The sequence below is a fragment of the Anolis sagrei genome, chromosome 1 (genome assembly GCF_037176765.1).
Source record: "Anolis sagrei isolate rAnoSag1 chromosome 1, rAnoSag1.mat, whole genome shotgun sequence".
In the NCBI taxonomy this organism is placed as follows: domain Eukaryota; kingdom Metazoa; phylum Chordata; class Lepidosauria; order Squamata; family Dactyloidae; genus Anolis; species Anolis sagrei.
Window position 1 is genome coordinate 240,065,830 of NC_090021.1, and position 18,645 is coordinate 240,084,474.

The 18,645-nt window shown below is 42.5% G+C and overlaps 1 protein-coding gene across 2 annotated transcripts in view; it reads right to left on the reverse strand.

Annotated features, from left to right (window-relative positions):
* Nucleotides 1-5,866, reverse strand: part of HRAS (HRas proto-oncogene, GTPase) — a 62,476-nt gene extending 56,610 nt beyond the window's left edge. Inside the window, exon 1 of one of the 2 annotated variants that reach the window (XM_060769646.2) lies at nt 5,385-5,866. The gene's annotated coding sequence lies outside the window, so the exon portion shown is untranslated. Of the gene's footprint in view, nt 1-2,975; nt 2,997-5,384 lie in introns of those variants that run through there. The other variant, XM_067462583.1, reaches the window with a different exon arrangement.
* Between the last annotated feature and the right edge of the window lie 12,779 nt (nt 5,867-18,645).

Sequence of the window (18,645 nt, forward strand, 5' to 3'; positions counted from 1 at the left end):
AACACCCATTTTCCAAGGACCAGGATACAAGTCTTTCAGATGCCAGTGAAGCGTAACAAATCCACTTCCCCTCCATTTTAAGACGCAGGTGCATAAACCCATTTTCCCTGTTAAAACACTGGGTGGAGGTGAGACAATCCTCAGAATAAAAGTCAGCCACATACAAAGTTATTCCAAGTAAACAATTAGCCCAGGAACATTTCTCCTGGTCTTTTGTTAATACATGTTGAACACATATATCTTAGCTCTGACTTACTAAAACATGGAATAACATTAACTGCTATGGTTCAACTCAAATTAAACTAAAACTCAACTCAAGAGCTTGCTTTGCAGCACAAAGTGTAGCATATGAAAGTAAACAACACTCCTTTGCACGTGCAGCGCATTTTTCCCAGAGACAAGGAAAGCTAGTTTTTAATTGTAGCTCCCAGCCAGCAATATATTCAGAGAATGACAATCCAAAAAGTAACTTTTCCTCCACACGGAGGAATAACTGACTTTAGCAAATAACTGAAATGATTACACCCAGAAAACAAAAGGCCATGCGCTAATAATAAGTTAGTTTGCAACATTTCCCCTCAAGACAATGGCACCACACAAGCGGATAGTGCCATGTTTACAAATTTAAAATATTTATATATTTATAAACATATTATAAACAAATATAATATGTTTGCAAATTTATAATATTATAATGAATTGTAATACAATATAATACTAATAATACAATATTATAATTATAAATTTTATATTACATTTAATATTGCTAATAATATTACAATATAATGGTATAGTACAATACAGCAATATATAATACTGATATTGTGCTATACTAATAATATAATATGTTGTGTGTGTGTGTGTGTGTATGTATGTATGTATGTATCTATCTATCTATCTATCTATCTATCTATCTATCTTGTAAGCCGCTCTGAGTCCCCTTTGGGGTGAGAAGGGCGGCATATAAATGTCATAAATAAATAAATAAAAATATAATAGAGTTGCAGTGATTTACAAGCTTCTTACCCAGATGTAAGTCCCATTTGTTTCTATAGGTCCTTGCTCGTAAGTAAATATAAGACTGAAGGGTCAGCTCATTTCCTAGTACAGCAATGAGGAAAACCCCAGTATTTTACAACTCACAGGTTTTGAGCAAGCAATCTGCAATGTAGATTTTTTTTGTAATTTTCACGGCTGATTTGGGAACATAAATCAGGAGGTGCGATTCACCCTGGGAAACTAGAAGGGCCAACACCTCAGCATACCACTCCTGTCCTAGGAGGAACTACAGCTGAAAGTGGTGACTGATTTGTGATTTTTATCAAGCACATTTTGTACATTAATAATTGCTGCTGCTTCTTTTCCAAACTGCCAGTTCCCAGCTGTTGTGTTTGGCAGGACTCATCAAGATGAAGATCACCTGGCTGGTGGCCTGCTACTAGCCAAGTGTTCAAGAATGAACAACAGGACGCAAGGGATGCCTGGGAGGCCACTTCCACTTCCACTTCCAGGGGTGGGGCTCACAGGTGGGCTCTGAATACGAAAACAATGTCCCACTGGGAGACTGAACACACTGAGTCACTGGCCAGACCCCACTCCCTGGAATGACACTGGTCTTTAGCAACAGGATGTGAGCCTCACCCCCACTATTCCTAGTGGAAATAGATACATTCTTATCCCGGCTCCATCTGGTTTAAGAGGATTGCTTCACCAAAGCCAAGAATGGAAACCAGTTTTAAATGCTTGAGAACGAAAGCCACATATAGCAGAAAAATCCAACAGTCAATATTTAATAAGCCCTGTATTTTGGAGAGACAGTCAAGACATTCTCACTATGAAGAACGGCATCTCTAGGATACTGTGCAACAGAGGCACATGCAGTCTCCCTCACTATTTGAAAAGAAAGATGGGTGGACTTCAGTCTAGTGTAATCTACTTTGTTTTTCACCAGAAACAAGCAGAGCCAGATACAAAACAGGATTCAGGAACACAAGCAAGGAATTGGGGAACAAGTCATACCTCTGAGTACATGTACAGCCCAACAATTTGCTTTCAGTAAGACAAGTGGGGCTCCCATATGCCTTTTTACTCCCCCACCCCCTCACAACCTTTCCCATCTTCAACAGCCTAATGTTGGGAGCAGCCCAATGTTGTCTGTTGTTTAAACCACCAGATTGACTACAAATGGCATGGATTAAGAAAGCTTTGTTGGCAGAGCATGATGCAAATCACCTGGATATTTACCAGAAGATGCTAATATATCTTCAATGCGTCCCCAAACTGAAAGGACACAAATCACCAGGACATAACTATTCCCAAGTGGCAGCTTGAAAGCACTGGGAGTGGCATCTACCAGCAAGGGAGGAAGGAAGCCATGCTATTCCCCTCCTCAGTCCCCGCACAGTCACACCAAAAGGCTACAACCAGCTGGAAAACAACAGAGGATGAAAGGAAAGGATTAAGAATCCCAATGGGAAGGAGAGAAGAGAATGGGCTTGCCACTCCCTTCAGTGGAGACAGACACTACTGCAGAATACAATCCTTTCCCCCATAAAACCTTCTTACAGCTACGGAAGGGAATTATCATCACAAACTGGGGGGAAGCCAATTGGATCTGCATTTTTGGAGGAACTTACTTCACTGCCTTCTCAGACCACTCCCTAAACTGCAAGCTGATACCAAGAAATCAATAAGCGAACAGAGGACAATAAACACAGAGGTGCTTGGGATTTTTAAGACCAAGACACATACAAAGCCAGAATAGGAAGGTTAGACTTTGGAAGAAGAAAACAAGGAGATAAAAGAAAGATGTAGATTTCTTTAAGGATCCATCACCTCTCCTCTCCTCTTGCTCTTTCCCCCACCCCATGTTTTCTGGGCTGACAGGAAGTGTTTACAGAAGGTAAAGTCAGTAAAACTGAAGAGGAGAGAGAGAGGGAGGCAAAAAAAGCAGATTGTTTTGCCTCCTCACTTACCTGCCCCCAAGGCTCAGAGGCACAGCAAACGCTGTTGGAAAACCCTCTCCTGGGAGCCTAATTCCTTCTGCAGACAGGAAAGGCAGCCCTTAAGGAACATGCAAAAGGCTGACACGCAAAACAAGCACCCACTGCCCCCTGGTCACATCATCTGAACACATGCCTCACTCTCTCACACAACCCCTCCCCACTCTAGGATAGGTTTCTGCACAGGATCTATTCAGCATGTGCAGCCACTGTTAGGATCTCCTTAAAAGAAGGTGTCCAGAAAAGGATGACCAAAATGAGGAAGGCTGATGGAGCCTGGTCTGTTTAGCTTAGAGAAAAGAAGGCAGACAGGGGACAGTAAAAGGTAACCGTTTCCCCTGACATGAAGTCTAGTCATGTCCAACTCTGGGGGTTGGTGCTCATCTCCATTTGTAAGCCGAAGCTTTGTCCGTAGACACCTCCAAGGTCTTGTGGTTGGCATGACTGCATGGAGCACTGTTACTTTCCAGCCGGAGCAGTACCTATTGATCTACTTGCATTTGCAGTTTTCGAACTACTAGGTTGACAGAAGCTGGGGCTAACAGCGGGATCTCACCCCGCTCGCTGGATTCGAACCACAGAGCTTTCAGTCAGCAAGTTCAGCAGCTCAGCAGTTTAACCCGCTGCACCACCAGGGGACTGCAGCCTAGTGTAAATACCTGAAGACTCTCTTTCTGCAGCTCTGGAGTCTGGGACATAATGGAGCAATGGGTTCAAACCGCAGGAATACAGAGAGATTCCACCTAAACACAAGGAAGAACTTCCTGACAGGAAGAGCGGTTAGAGAGTGGAATGTGCTGCTGCCTTGCAAGCTGGTGGAGTCTCCTTCTCTTGAGAGCTTTAAGCCGAGGCTGGATCGAAATCTGTCGGGGTGTCTTGATCACTTTATAATATAATATCTTTATTCTTATATCCTACCTCCATCTCCCCGAAGGGACCACTTACATGGGGACCAAGCCCAATATAAACAAAGGTTAGGAATAACACTATTAAACACATATAACAGTAAAATATATTTAAACAGCTATTTTTTTCATGTCAGGGGCGACTTGAGAAACTGCAAATCACTTCTGGTGTGAGAGAATTGGCCTTGTGCAAGGATGTTGCCCAGGGGATGCCGAGATGTTTGGATGTTTTACCATCCTTGTGGGAGGCTTCTCTCATGTCCCCGCATGGGGAGCTAGAGCTGACAAAAGGAGCTCAATCCACTCTCCGATACTGAACCGCTGAGCTGTCAGTCAACAGTCCTGCCAGCACATGGCTTTAACCCATTGCGTCACTGAGGGCTCAACTAACGCAATCAAAAACATAGAAGAGTAAAATATGTTAAAACAGTAAAACCAATGAAATGTAAAACATCATAAAACATAGACCAGACATCAAATAACCAGTAGTTGGGGGGGAAAAGGTGGGCCTGTGCAGATTTGAGACTAATAGGGCACGACAAGGGCTGGTGCAAATGCAACACTGTAGGGCTGGGAATAAAGTGCTGGAGAGCCAATCAAAAGATTAGGCTTTCATGGCTGGAATCACTGGATTGTTGTAGATTTTTCGGGCTATATGGCCATGTTCTAGAAGCATTCTCTCCTGACGTTTCACCTGCATCTATGGCAAGCATCCTCAGAGGTTGTGAGGATGCTTGCCATAGATGTAGGTGAAACGTCAGGAGAGAATGCTTCTAGAACATGGCCATATAGCCCCAAAAACCTACAATGACCCAAAAGATTAGGGCTAGGCAGATTTAACAGTGTGTTTCTGCATGGCAGAGGGTTGGACTGGATGGCCCTTGGGGTCTCTGCTAAGTCTAGGATTCCTTTTGCAACCGAAGGACTGACAACAAAGGGGAGGAGCCTGAGCACCTCGGCGCCCGGAGACCAGCGGCGACTCCCTTCAACCCCCCCCCCCCGACGACCAGACCCACCCCGCGCCCCCACGGAGGGAGGGGGAGAGAGGGAAGGGGGGGAGGAGCGCGCGCTCCCCTCGAGGGCTCCGTCTCCAAAAGCGCGCCCCTCTTTCTTTCCCTCCAAAAGAGCCACACAGCCGCACTGGGGAGGCGCTGCGGCAGCCCCGCCCGGGAAGAGAGGAGAGGAGACCGAAGGAGCCTTTGCCTTTGGAAGGGGGAAAGGGGTGGGGGGCGGAGGGCCAGCAAGGCACAATCCCAGCCAAGGGAGAGAGGGAAGGAAAGGAAGGAAGGAAGGAAGGAGGAAGAGTCGGCCGCCTTTGCCTACTCGCCCTCATGAATGACTTTACAAGCCGAAAGGCGCGCGTGGAAGGGGGAAGAGGGAAAGGGGGTTTTCTCCCACGCTATCCCCAGTCTCTTTCGCTCTCTCTCCACCCCTTCAAAGATCCCCCACAAACTGAAAGGAGAAAGGTGCCCCTCACCTTCTACTCGCCGCCGTCTTTTCCCACGAGGCTCTTTCCCTCCCACTTTTCCGGGAGGGCTCTCAAAAGGGAGCAAAGTTCGCGCGTGGGGAAGGGCGGGGCAGGGCTAGAGACCCCAGGCGCCTCTTTTGGCAAGCCTTCAGTTCTCCGTGGGTCCCTCCAGGCAGGGGCGGGCTTCCCACGGAGGCGTCGGCGGCGGAGCCCCCTCTTTGCGTCGCCCTCCCCGCATTGGCCCCGAGCCCCGGGCCGCCACGGCTCCGGCGTGGGTGCGACAAGGCCGGGGCACGACGACCAGGAGGAGGAAGGAGAAGAAGAAGAAGGAGAAGGGACCCACGCCCAACGCAGCCCCGGGCGCTCGTCACTCCAGCCTCTCCCGGAGCAGCTGATAGGGCTCAACCCTCGCGCCCCCGACTGCGGGTCCGGCCTCGCGGTGGGCTGGGGAGGCTGTCAATCACGCCCAGAGGGGCGGGGCCAAGCGCGGGAGGGAGAAGGAGAAAGCCAGCGCCGAGGTCTCTCTCTCTCTGTGGGGCTGAAGGAGGGAGGGAGGGAGGGAGGAGGAGAGGAGGAAGCTCGCCCGCCCGCCCGCCTGCTTTGGGTGGGGGAGTCGCCCCTGGTGTATTTTTAGAGCGTGCTGCTTCCTCCAGGGAAATCAAACCACCTCCTCTGCCTTTCAGCGCTGGGCAGGGCCTCCCTCGTCGGTATGAATTCCCCGCCGAGGCAGCACACTCCCATTTCCTTCCTTCTCTATTTAGGGTCGCGCCCGCCTCCTTCTGAAGGTCTCGGGCTGCCTTCGGGCTTGGGGCCGCCATCAGGCCCTTCTTCTGGGTTTGGTTCGGCTACAGCCGCGAAACGAGGGGCCGGGGGGAGGAATGGGGAGGGGAGTAATGAGGAGGGGAGGGGGCGCCACACAAAGGAAGGAGGGGCCGGGTTCTCGCCCCACGAGACCCCCTACTCCCACCGCCCCGATGGAGGACGGAAACGCCCTTCCACACAACAGCCGAGCATCCTTTATTGGTGCCACCATGCCAGGGCTCTGCCAGTATTCAGGCAGAGGTGAATCAAACAAACACCCAGCTTGTTTCTAACAGTTTAATTAAAGCAGCACTTCGTTTCTGGCTGTTTTAATAGTCCAAAATATAAAAAATAAAGATAGCAGGAAGCCACATAATATAAAACAAAACTGGGTAAAAGTATGATAGCTGGGACCGAGTGCAGATAGTGCTACGCTGATTGCGCAATGGTGGTTGTGAATGAGGAACACGTGTGTGGTCAAGAGACTGGGTGGAGTGAGACCAGGTGGAGTGAGATACGCAGGCAGGACAGAGTCTGCAAGTTTGTAGTTGCTTTACCATTCCCGCTCAAATATTGCTTTACTTGCCTTAAGTGCAATGCTTCCCTGTTTGTTGCCCCCCCTTTCTGTTTTCCCTCCCTCCCCTTCTGACCTGAGTTGGGCTCACCGCATTGTGCTATCAGCATTGGCGAAGCAGCGTTGCAGAATCAGCAAAGTGCTACCTGCACTCGGTCCCAGCTATCATACTTTTATCCAAAACAGATAGTAAACACTGCACCGTAGTCAAAGGGTCCAGTCCAGTGGTCAAATGCCGAGAGTTTAGTGAGAGAAGTCAAAAGTCTATACAATAGTCAAAAGCCAATCCAAAAATTCAAGGTTCCAGGGTTCCAAGAGTTCAGGAGACAGGTCAGGACACCAAAAATCCAGAAAACTTAGGAAAAACCAGCAGCATATACTACCAACATAAAACAAATACTTTTCTCCCAAAGATCAGCCCCGAGGTCAGCTCCTTAAAACCAGTAACACCCAACTGCAACCTATCCTTTGCATCCTGCCACTCTTAATTGCGTTTACCTGTAAACTGTTAGTTACAAATTACTCAGCCCTTTAGAACTAAGACTTACATTAACTCTTCCATCACCAACTGTTGGGTCTGCTACCACCAACCACCATGAACTGCAGGACATGATACATGACAATTGGGAACGCCCCAAACTGGCCACAGTTTGGGTGGTACAATGAACAAAAACTTTGTTGCAGGCACACAATTGGGATCCATAGTGCATGACACTACCTTTGGGCCTATGAGTGTGAGAGCTGTGCATAAAACCAATGAATTGCGTCTTTAGACTTACATCACATTTCTAAGATAATTCATTATATTGTCGAAGGCTTTCATGGCTGGAATCACTGGGTTGTCTGTTGGAAACTAGGAAAACAGGGTTTATATATCTGTGGAATGTCCAGGGTGGGAGAAAGAACTCTTGTCTGTTGGAGGTAGGTGTGAATGTTTCCATTGGCCACCCTGATTAGCATTTGATGGCCTAGCAGTTTCATATAAACCCCATTTTCCTAGTTTCCCACAGACCTCAAAACCTCTGAGGATGCCTGCCATAGATGCAGGCAAAATGTCAGGAGATAATGCTTCTGGAACATGTCCATACAGCCCGAAAAACTTACAACAACCCATAATTCATTATGTTGTGTTGCTGTGAGTTTTCCAGGCTGTATGGCCACATTCCAGAAGCATTCTCTCCCGATGTTTTGTCTACATCTATGGCAGACATCCTCAGAGGTTGTGAGATTTGTTGGAAACTAATATACCAATATACCTCACAACCTCTGAGGATGCCTACCATAGATGTGGGCAAAATGTCAGGAGAGAATGTTTCTGAACATGGCCATACAGCCCAGAAAACTCACAGCAACCCAGTGATTCTGGCTATAAAAGCCTTCAACATTATGCAAATCATCATCATCATGGACAATCATAAGTGGCAAAGTAGGGTTGTCTTTCAAGGGTAGTCTTTGCAGTGACTCCTATTCTGGATCCCTAGGAACTTTCAAAACGAGAACACACATTTCCAGATGGAAGGGGGAGCCAACAAGGGATTCACCCTCTATTTGTGCCTCTTCAAAATCTACAGCACTGCTGGTAAGTTACAATGTTAGAGCCCCAGGGCCTTCCCTGTTCTCCATGTTTATTCCGCATTTTTTAAAGTTTTCTTTAAACCCATCTTTAAATCTCTTTTGCTGTTCACCAACATTCCATTTTGAACATGTTATCTTTTTGTGTTTTTCCATTGCCATGTCTAATACTAAAAGGTTTTATGATGTGAAAATATAGAGAAATAATAATAAAATAACTTTTCTAATCTAAAATTAGAATAAAAAGTGTGCATATGTTGTTTTGAAACAAAGGAGATAGAAAAGTTGAGAAATGGAAAATGAAAAGTCCTAACTAGCACTTTCTACCCTGTCTCTGCTGTCCTCTTTATAATGAAAAAACCTATTATTGTTGTCATAAAACTTCATATCTCTGGTAGATTAACTTTGCAGGATCTCTTGGATACCATTGAGGATCCTGTTATTCTTGTCACTGAATTCTCTTATTTTTTTATTTTCTTGTTCTTCCTTTGCACTATTAATTTTCCCTTGGTGCTATAGAAAACCCGATATTTTCATTTTCTTTTCTTCTTTTAAATAGTAAATAAAAGGCTGCCATTCTTCTTCAGATTTAGAAGGATCTGGCAGTTTTATATGCCTAGTCAGTCTGTCCATTTCTAATTGTATAAACTTGATCAATTTGTCAATTTCTACCTGATCCATCATTTTTGTAATCCATAAATCTTGAGAGGGAATTACTTCATGTTTCCGGTAATCACAAATAATGAAAAGCTCACCTCCTCTTGTTTGGTGAATTTAGTCCATTGATATTTAAAGAAAATATATTTAAAGTCCTTGATCTTAAAATAGTAGATGATCATCCAATTATTCATCACGTGGAGTGGCCTGCTACTGTAGTTGAACATCTTCCTTATTAAGGTTGCCTTCTCTTCTTGCCTTCTTGGATGTTTTCTTATTGGAAAGCCCACAATCTATTGGAAATTTCAGTGCACGATAACCTTATTGAAAAGATAAAAATGATGTCACCTCCGTTTGGGAAAATTTGAATCTCTATGAACTTAGAGACCACTTGAAAACCACAAGTCAGGAATGGCGTGACCTTGTTAGAAGTCAAACCTTAAGACAACTGATATTCATAAAGCATTCATGTGATAGCGCCATGGGTAGCTCAAGTGTTAAACTTAGGAACCATGTCTTTAAACGGTTATGGATAAAGACAGGCCACTACAAAAATCTATCTGGTTAGCAGAGGATGTTTGTTTGAAATAGAATTTGCAGTTGCCCAAAAGATATACACTCCCTTAAAACATGCACTCAAGAGAGAAAACAAAGTAGTCTTCTTTGAAAAAAAAATATAACTTGTTTACTAACAAACTTGTATATATTCAGTATACAGGCACATAGTATTTAAAATGTCTTTAGGCATATCTGTACTCACTCAAATCCCTGAGCACACACATCCACCTCCAGTGAAGTCTGAAACCAAACATATCTCATTGAAGTCCAAAAGTAAACATCTACCTCATTGAAGTCCAAAAGCAAACTACAAAATTGAGTCCAGGTCTGAAGCCCCTCCCACAACAAAGAGGAAAGCCAAACTGGAAAATCAACATACACATAGAATGCAGGTTAACAAATATATATTAACAAACAGTTAGTGAAGGATTGTAAGGTTGCTGTTTCCAACATCTCTTTCTCCTTGGCCTTCTTAAGTTTATCTGTCAGAAAAAAGCAATTTATTATTTCTTTATTATCTGCGGTGGAAATTTTCTTAATACTGCAATCCTGGTATTTCTTATTTCAATTGGATCATTGGTGTTAACTTGCAAAACTTGATCTCATGTTTTCTTTCTTGAAAACAACACAATCACAGCTTATTCCTCATTGCATGTTGGGATTGGACTCCAAAGATGCTGTCAATTTGAGCCTCGAACACTTGCTCTGGTCTACCAAGGATTCCAACCACAACTTATGTTATTGCCATTTCAAGTTCCTGTATAGATTCAGGTATTCCTCTCAACTCAAAGAGTATTCTGTTTGCTCATACTCTAATATTTGGAGTTTTATTTTATCTCTTTGGAAATCAATTGCATCTTCTTTTGTGCCTTTTCAATTATTTTTACTTTCTGTTTTTACTGTTCCTGCTGCTTCAGAATACCACTCATTTCTGCAATTTGTTGCATATCTTTCTTCAGCTCTTGTTGCCCTTTATCTAAATAATTTTTAGCTTGTGTAATTCTCTTGTCAATCCTGGCCTGCAAATTTTTCATTCCATCTGTAATGATTCTTAATTGGGTCAGGATTTCCCTCATTGGATCTTTTTCTTGTGGAAGAGAGCCTTTCCTGGAAACCTTTTTCTGATCTTTGAATCTTGATCTTGTTGACATTGCAGTCATTTCTGTGATCAAGCTGTCTTTTTTAAACAACCAGACATCTAATTTTTGAAGATTTGCTGTAGTGCCTCCTTTCACTTTTAGTACACTGTTGCTTACAGCCCTTTCAGTTGTTTCCCTGTTTTCTGTATTTCAAGCTGTATTTCAAGCTCTATGGTTTATGATTTTATCTCTGGTTTAGCTCTATGGTTCATTTCTATACCTGTCTTATTTCCTTTTTGGAATCAGTCAAGAGATTCCACATTCACCCTTTGTAATTGGTTTTACTAGATAGTTTCATCAGGCAGACTTAGAAAGAATCATCCCACTAATTAGATTTTCAAAGTTTTTTTTTATCTCTACAATTTCCAATTGAGGAAAAAAATACAGAATACAGTTTACATCCCAGGGATGTTTTTGTCCACAAAGTTGGTAAACTTAAAGTAGATTTAAGGACCTCTTTTAGTTAGGTTTTTTTTCCAGCCTTGTTTAAATATAGTATTTTAAGAAGTAAATTGGAGCTGCTTTGGTCTGCATTTGTTTACATGAAACGTTGCTGGAGTGCACGATGTTTCCTCCTCTTCTCTCCTCCTCTCTTGTTTCATTGGGGAAGGTGAGATCTTTTGAATCTTGAGGGGTTTGTGTCTGTCCTTTTCCTTTCTGAAAAAGTATTTCTCAACTTAATATGGTTGATAAACCCCCAAGGACATCCTAGTGCTCAGGCAGCTCACTGAGACACTGCTCACAGCTCCATTTTCTTCACCAGAAGTCCATGGAAATATTTTCACTAGGACTACAAATGCATAATATTTTGTCATTGTGTACACACAGAAAGTGTAAATGTTGCACATTTGTGGAAACTGGATTATCTGATGTCTGGGATGGTGTATAATATAAACCCCAAAACAACAATTCTAATTCAAGCACACATGTTATCTGCAAATGTATGGAAACATGGCTCCTTATATGCTCCAGCATGTAATGTGTTCATTAGGGTGTCACATGTTCCCATAGCAAATCATTACTATGATAGTACACTTCAGAATACCATTCAGATGACATTTAAAGTTAGCCTCTGCTCCAAGAGACTGCAATGCCTAGGGAGAGGGTCAAGTTCAGCTTCAGAACAGCCAGACCCATTGGGTTATTTGGGAGCTTGTAGCTGAAAAAGTGACATTCAGATTTGGCTTCCTGTAGAGTCAATTATCTACATGGCTGGTTTCTGTTGGTGCACCCCCATTGCAAAGTTGCTGCAGTTTGATTCCACTTTAACAGGATCCATCCTGCAGAGTTCAACAATTTCTAGATTTGTGATGGTTATAGAATTCAGGTAGCCAAACACACACACGGCAGCAAAGATAGGCTTCTATTGCCTGAAAAGACTGTGTGTGTGTTTGTTTTGCCATAAAATAGTGCCCAATATTTTAGAGACTTCAGTTTCCAGAATTTCCATTCTGGCTGGTGTTTTGGGGTCCATATTATAGGAGGGAAAGGATATAGGGTAATTACATAAGATAGATATCAATCCAAAACTCAGAGAGTAGAAAGAGATGATAGACACTGTTATAAAATGCATGCTGTATACAAATATCGGAGACCCTGGTGGTGCGGTGGGTTAAACCGCTGAGCTGCTAAACTTATTAACCAAAAGGTCGTAGGTTCAAATCCGGGGAGTGGTGTTAGCTTCCACTGTCAGCTCCAGCTTCTATCATGCAAATGTTTTCCATGCAGTCATGCCAGCCACATGACCTTGGAGGTGTCTATGGACAATGCTGGTTCTTCGGCTTAGAAATGAGTACCAACCCCCAAAGTCGGACACGACTGGGCTTAATGACAGGGGAAAACCTTTACCTTTTATACAAATACCAGTCACTTATATCAAACTTGATATTATATTAATCCTTTGGCAGGGCCTGTGATTTGCACCAGTCCCAAACAAAAACATGGGAATCAGTACAGGCAATTTTTAGCTCTACAGCTAGGAAATAAACTAATGGCTGAGCTCTAGATAATTATGCAGATGTTTCTGCAGATGTTCTGTTAATAAGATGTTACCTTATTAGGAGAACAGTTGTCTCTGTTGTTTTGGGGTTTCTCCTTATGTTCAAAAATATAAGGTTAGGATAGAAGACCTTGACTTGCTTAGAGCAAATATCTTTCTACTTACTACATACATGGTGATTCTGCTTTATTTTATTTTATTTATTTATTTACATTTATATGCTGCCCTTCTCACCCTGAAGGGGACTCAGGGCGGCATCTCTGGTGGTTGCAGCACAACAAACAAGAGCTCTGGATCATACATATGGTCATGTTACATATATGCACATAGATTACAGATTGAGGAGACAAATGGCTACAAAATTCCTGGACAGATTTTCACAGTTTAAAAACTTTTATGTATTTGTTTGAGGGAGACCAATAGCTGCAGTAAGTTGCACAGGTTTGCTGTGCTAATCACAGATGGAGGGGAGAACATGAAAAAAAAAATTTTTTGGTCGTGTCAGGAGCAATCGCTCCTGTTATGAGAGAATTGGCCGTCTGCAAGGACGTTGCCCAGGGGACGCACTGATGATTTCTGATGTTTTGTTATCCTTGTGGGAGGCTTCTCTCTTGTCCCCGCATGAGGAGCTGGAGCTGATAGAGGGAGCTCATCTGCCTCTCCTGGGATTCGAACCTGCGACCTGTCGGTCTTCAGTCCTGCCAGCACAGGGCTTCAACCCACTGCGCCACCGGGTCTCCTTAACATTAAAAATACCATAATAAAAACCAAAGCATTTCCAGGACTTCTGCCAGAGTTGTAAGTATGTGAGTTGGAAGTATCAGATTTGTTTTGAATTTCTATTTATTAAAGGGCCACTCATTCAGAGAAAACCGAAAATTGATTTTTTTTCCCCCAAGCAGAACTTGGAGACTTTTTTTTGGGATTTTAGTCATCCCCACTTTTTGGCAATTCATTTTTATATGGTCTGTTGTTTTGACAGGTTGAAATCATAGCAATGTCCTGCACCTTCAACCCCTGCTTTGCTCTTTCAACCATTGCTACTGCTTTTTTGGGGACATTCTGGGATTTCTCTTCTCAGTCAATTTGGTGCCATCTAGTGTTTAGTCTTACATTTGCAAGCTAAAAGCACCCCGGGTTCTACTTTTCAACTGATTTCATTTTTGGACAGTGGTCCAATCCCTAATCTGTCACATAAGTAAGGGATTCCTGTACAATTCTAGAATCTCCCAGCCAGAATGCCTACTGCCCATGTTAAGCTGGGAAAGTCTAGCAACAGGAGGTATTTTTTCTAAGTTCTGTGACCAGAAATAATGAGCTTTTTCTTATATCCTTTCTTATAATGGAAGTTGTGTGCCCTTGCTGTTTTAGGAATGACATTTATTATGAACTGTTAATCAAGTTCATACTTAAATGCATTAATTTATTGTCAAGTATAAATAATATAATTCATATACCACTTGATAAGTGTGTTTGAAGTGTGTCACATAAATTCACCCAGCAATTGGTGAACTGGTGCTATCATGTTCCTGTCTTGGTAGACTGGGTGCCTCCCCAAATCACCCTTAAAAGCTTGGCAACACAAAATGATGTAAATCAGGGACTTTTGGGCTTCGATTTGAGGTTTCCCGATTGAAAATTTAATTAGAAGGAGAAATTTCAGCAGGTGTTGCTTGTCATACAACCAGGTAAAGGGGAATACCTGCCAGAATCCCTTCCTCTACAGAAACACTAATTGTATATGAGCACTTTCCATTTTCACTGTTTTCACATTATTTACATAGCATATCTTCAGTGTTTAAGGCTACATTCTTGTTTCCATTTTCCTGGGGAATATGCCTAGGTTCGCAATAAACACATCTAGGGTGGCACTCTAAATCAGTTCACATCATAATGTCAGTAGTCTTTAACTTTGCAAAATAGACATACGTCCATATGCATTGTGCTGAAAGAATAGTGTTTCCCCTTGAGCCACCTTGTTAACTGATGACCAAAGCAAGATTTGAACCAGGTACATAGATTCTCACAATTCACAATATTACAACAGTTTTCAAGAGCTTTCTTGAAGGAAGTGCTGGATTATCAGTATTTCAACTGGGGTAATGGCTCCATGCCTCTCATTGACTAGGGATCCAGTGGTGAAGATAAAATACAGGGTTAGTCAAAATGCATAGGTGTTGGGAATCAAGAGCTGTTAGGCTCAAAAATAACCCTCTCTGGGGGTGATTCCACCAAAATATAGCAGAGTGCAGGGTGCACAGAAAATAAGCAGCAGAAACTTACATGTAGTGAACAAGGTTTGACTTCCATTCAGCAGGATGGAACAGGATTGCAGATCCACAACTCATAGGATCAAAATAATATGTTTATTGAAGATAAAAGAAATCCATTCTGGATAGGAAAGGTTCTTGGAGCTAACTAGCTTCACTGAGCTATCTTCTAAGGTAAAAGAAAAGGAAAAAATAATAAAAGTAACTATTTCTCTACTACATCCTTGCTGGACAAAAGCAAGATGCTTCCTCTCTCTATGGAGGACAAAAAGAAGAGAGCCTGAAAATGGAGACAGGCCACATGGCCCAGCCTAGGGCAATAAAGATACCTTTAAAAGAGGAAGTTACGTTTTTCCCTATAGGATTACATTCCTAGGTATTCAAATGGGGAGGAGATAGTACCATGCAAAAGGCAATTCCCCCTTCTTAACCCCTTCTTAACCAACTTAACTACAGGAAATTGGGAGGAATCCCTAAGTCTATCTAGTCTATCTACTCATTGAGGGCTGGAGACTTGTGCAGTCAGGGATGAAACCCAACAATCCCCTTCTTTTCATCTAGGACTGCTCAAGTCTATCAGGTTCAGCATCTTCTTCAGCTTGTCATGAGCTTGTCTGGGTAACGGCTTCGTCAGGATGTCTGCAATCATATCTTCTGATTTGCAATATTCCAGCTTCATAAATCCTTCTTCATATGCATTCTTCACAATATGATATTTTGTATCCACATGTTTGAGTAGAGGGCTGATTCTCTCTGTTTGGGAATACTTTAGACAACCTTGATTGTCTTCAAAGACTTCTATTGGTGTTGGTTCACTAATTCCAAAATCAAGCAGTACCATGTGAAGCCACTTCAGTTGCTTGCACGCTTCCGCTGCTGACACATATTCTGCTTCAGTTGATGATGATGCAACAATCTTTTGTTTTTGTGTTGTCCAGTCTATCAGTGCATCTCCATAGAAAAACAGGTAACCACTTGTTGATTTTCTATCTGTAATATCATTAGCCCAATCTGAGTCCACATATCCTTTAAGTATGAGGTTACTGGTAGCTTGTAGTCTCAACTTGAGGTTCAATGTCCCCTTCAGGTATCTTGCAACTCTTTTAATTGCAATCAAATCATGTTTGGTTGGTTGACTGGTCTTCCTGCACAGTATTCCAACCGCTGCTGAAATGTCAGGTCTTGTAATCCTGCTGATGTACAGTAGCTTTCCAATAGCCTCTCTATACAAGCTATTGTCTGGTAACAGTTCACTTTCTGAAGAGTTTTTCCAGTAATTCACTTCCATGGGTGTACTTACTGGATTTGCATCTGAGAGTCCAAGATGTTTCAATAAGTCCAGTATCTTCTGTCTTTGATTTAGCAAAAAGCTTCCATCTTCTTCTCTTTCAATTTGTATCCCTAAGTAATGGGATATGTTTCCAAGTTGTTTCACTTTCACAGTACAGTTAAGATGTTGGACAACTTCATCAAAGTCACATTTCTCTTCAAAACAGAAAATGATGTCATCCACATAAGTTAGAACATATGTCCATCTATTGTTCTTGAATCTAGAATAGAGACAAGGGTCAGCATTGCCTTGAGCAAAACCCTGCTCAATCAACATTTGATTCAGTTTTTCATTCCAACATTTTGCGGCCTGCTTTAATCCATAGATTGATTTCTTTAATTTGCATACATAGCCTTTGTGTGCTTTGTCCTCAAAGCCTGGTGGTTGTTGCATAAAAATGTCTTCCTTCAAGTCACCGTGAAGAAAGGCTGTTGACACGTCCAAGTGTTGGACATCCATGTTTCTTGAAGCTGCTATAGTAAGCAAAAGTCTTAGAGTTGTATGTTTTACAACAGGTGCAAAGGTTTGGTCATAATCTTCACCAAACTCTTGTGAATAGCCTTTAGCAACAAGTCTGGCTTTGTATCTCTGTATCTCTCCATTCTCATCATGCTTTAACTTGAATACCCATTTGCATCCAACAATATTCTTGTTCTCAGGTGGTGGAACAAGTGTCCATGTTTGATTCTGTTGCAATGATTCCATTTCATCCATTGCTGCATTCATCCATTTCTCCTTTTCATCCTCTGGTAATCTTTGCATTTGATTCCAGGATGATGGTTCTTGCGGTTCCATTTCATTGCTTAGATAAGCAAAACGCAAAGGAGGGATGCCTTTATTTTCTCTTTCAGATCTGCGAAGCAATATTTCTGTTTGTCCACCGGGTGGCACTGTATTCTCATTTGGTCTGTTGAGGTGCAGTTGTTCTTCTTGGCCACTGGGTGGTGTTGGCTCTTCATCTGACCTCCTGAGATGCAGTTGCTCTGCTTGACCACTGGGTGGTGGCGGCCCTTCAGTTGGCCTCCAAGAATGCAGTTGCTCCACTTGACCACTGGATGGCGTGGCTCCTTCCCCTTCTTGACCGCATGGTTGACCTGAGACAAAGAGACCTGGCTTCTCTTGAGCCTCTGGAAAGTTATTTTCCTCTGTCCTTTCATCAAAATACACAACTTTTCCAACAGTCAGTGTTTTATTTTGGGGATCAAACAAACGGTAGCCTTTGTGCTCAGAACTGTATCCAATCAAAATTAGAGGCTTAGAAGTCTGATCAAACTTGCTACTTCGTTTCACTTCAGGTACATATATATATGCCTTTGAGCCAAAAACTCTCAAATGATTCACAGAAGGCGAATGTCCATTCCACAATTCATATGGAGTCACATTTCTGCTTGCACTTGGAAGTCTATTTTGCAAATAACAAGCAGTGTTAACTGCTTCAGCCCAAAGATAATGCTGTAATTTTGCATCCAACAGCATAGTTCTGGCCATTTCAATTAGGCTTCTATTTTTCCTCTCTGCAACACCATTCTGGTGTGGAAAATATGGCAATGAATGCTGGTGATGAATACCATATTTTCTCAAGACATTATCAATTGCCTCATTGCAAAATTCACTTCCATTGTCAGTTCTGAAAGCCTCAGGAAACTTATCAAACTGATTTTTCACTTTTGCTAGAAAGTCCAACAGTTTGTCATACACTTCACTTTTATTCTTCAAGAAATAAACAAAACAATATCTCGAAAAATCATCCGTAAAGGTAAGGATGTACTTCATGCCCCTTAAAGATGCAGTTTTCATTGGACCACAAACATCACTATGTATGAGCTGCAGGGGGCGCTCCGTCACCATCTCACTACCTTTTGGAACAATGGGGGCTACTGCTTTCCCCTGAAGGCACATGGCACATCTTTGTTTGCAGCATTGCTCAACTTCCAAATCTCTACACAAATCTTTTGCCTTCAATGTGTATTTGGCACAAGCATGACCGAATCTTCTATGCCACAGTTGAAAACAATTCTTATTTTGGCATTCTGATATCATAAGTCCAGAAATCTTGGGTGCTAAATTGACTTTGTACAATCCCATATAGTGACTGGCTGTTAGGATCACTTGTCCATCCTTTTCCACAGAACAAAGACTATCTTTGAAATTAAACGTATAACCTTTTTGTTCTAAAACTGCGAGACTTATGAGATTAGTCTGTAAATGGTTTGAAAATTTAGCACCTTCTAGGTAAATATCATTTTTAGTGTCCAAACAGGTCAATTTTACAGTCCCAATTTCAGTACATATTACTTCATTTTTCCCAATTCCATATACAGAAGATTGGCATTCTTCTAGATGAGTGAAATAAGCTCTATTTGAGAAATA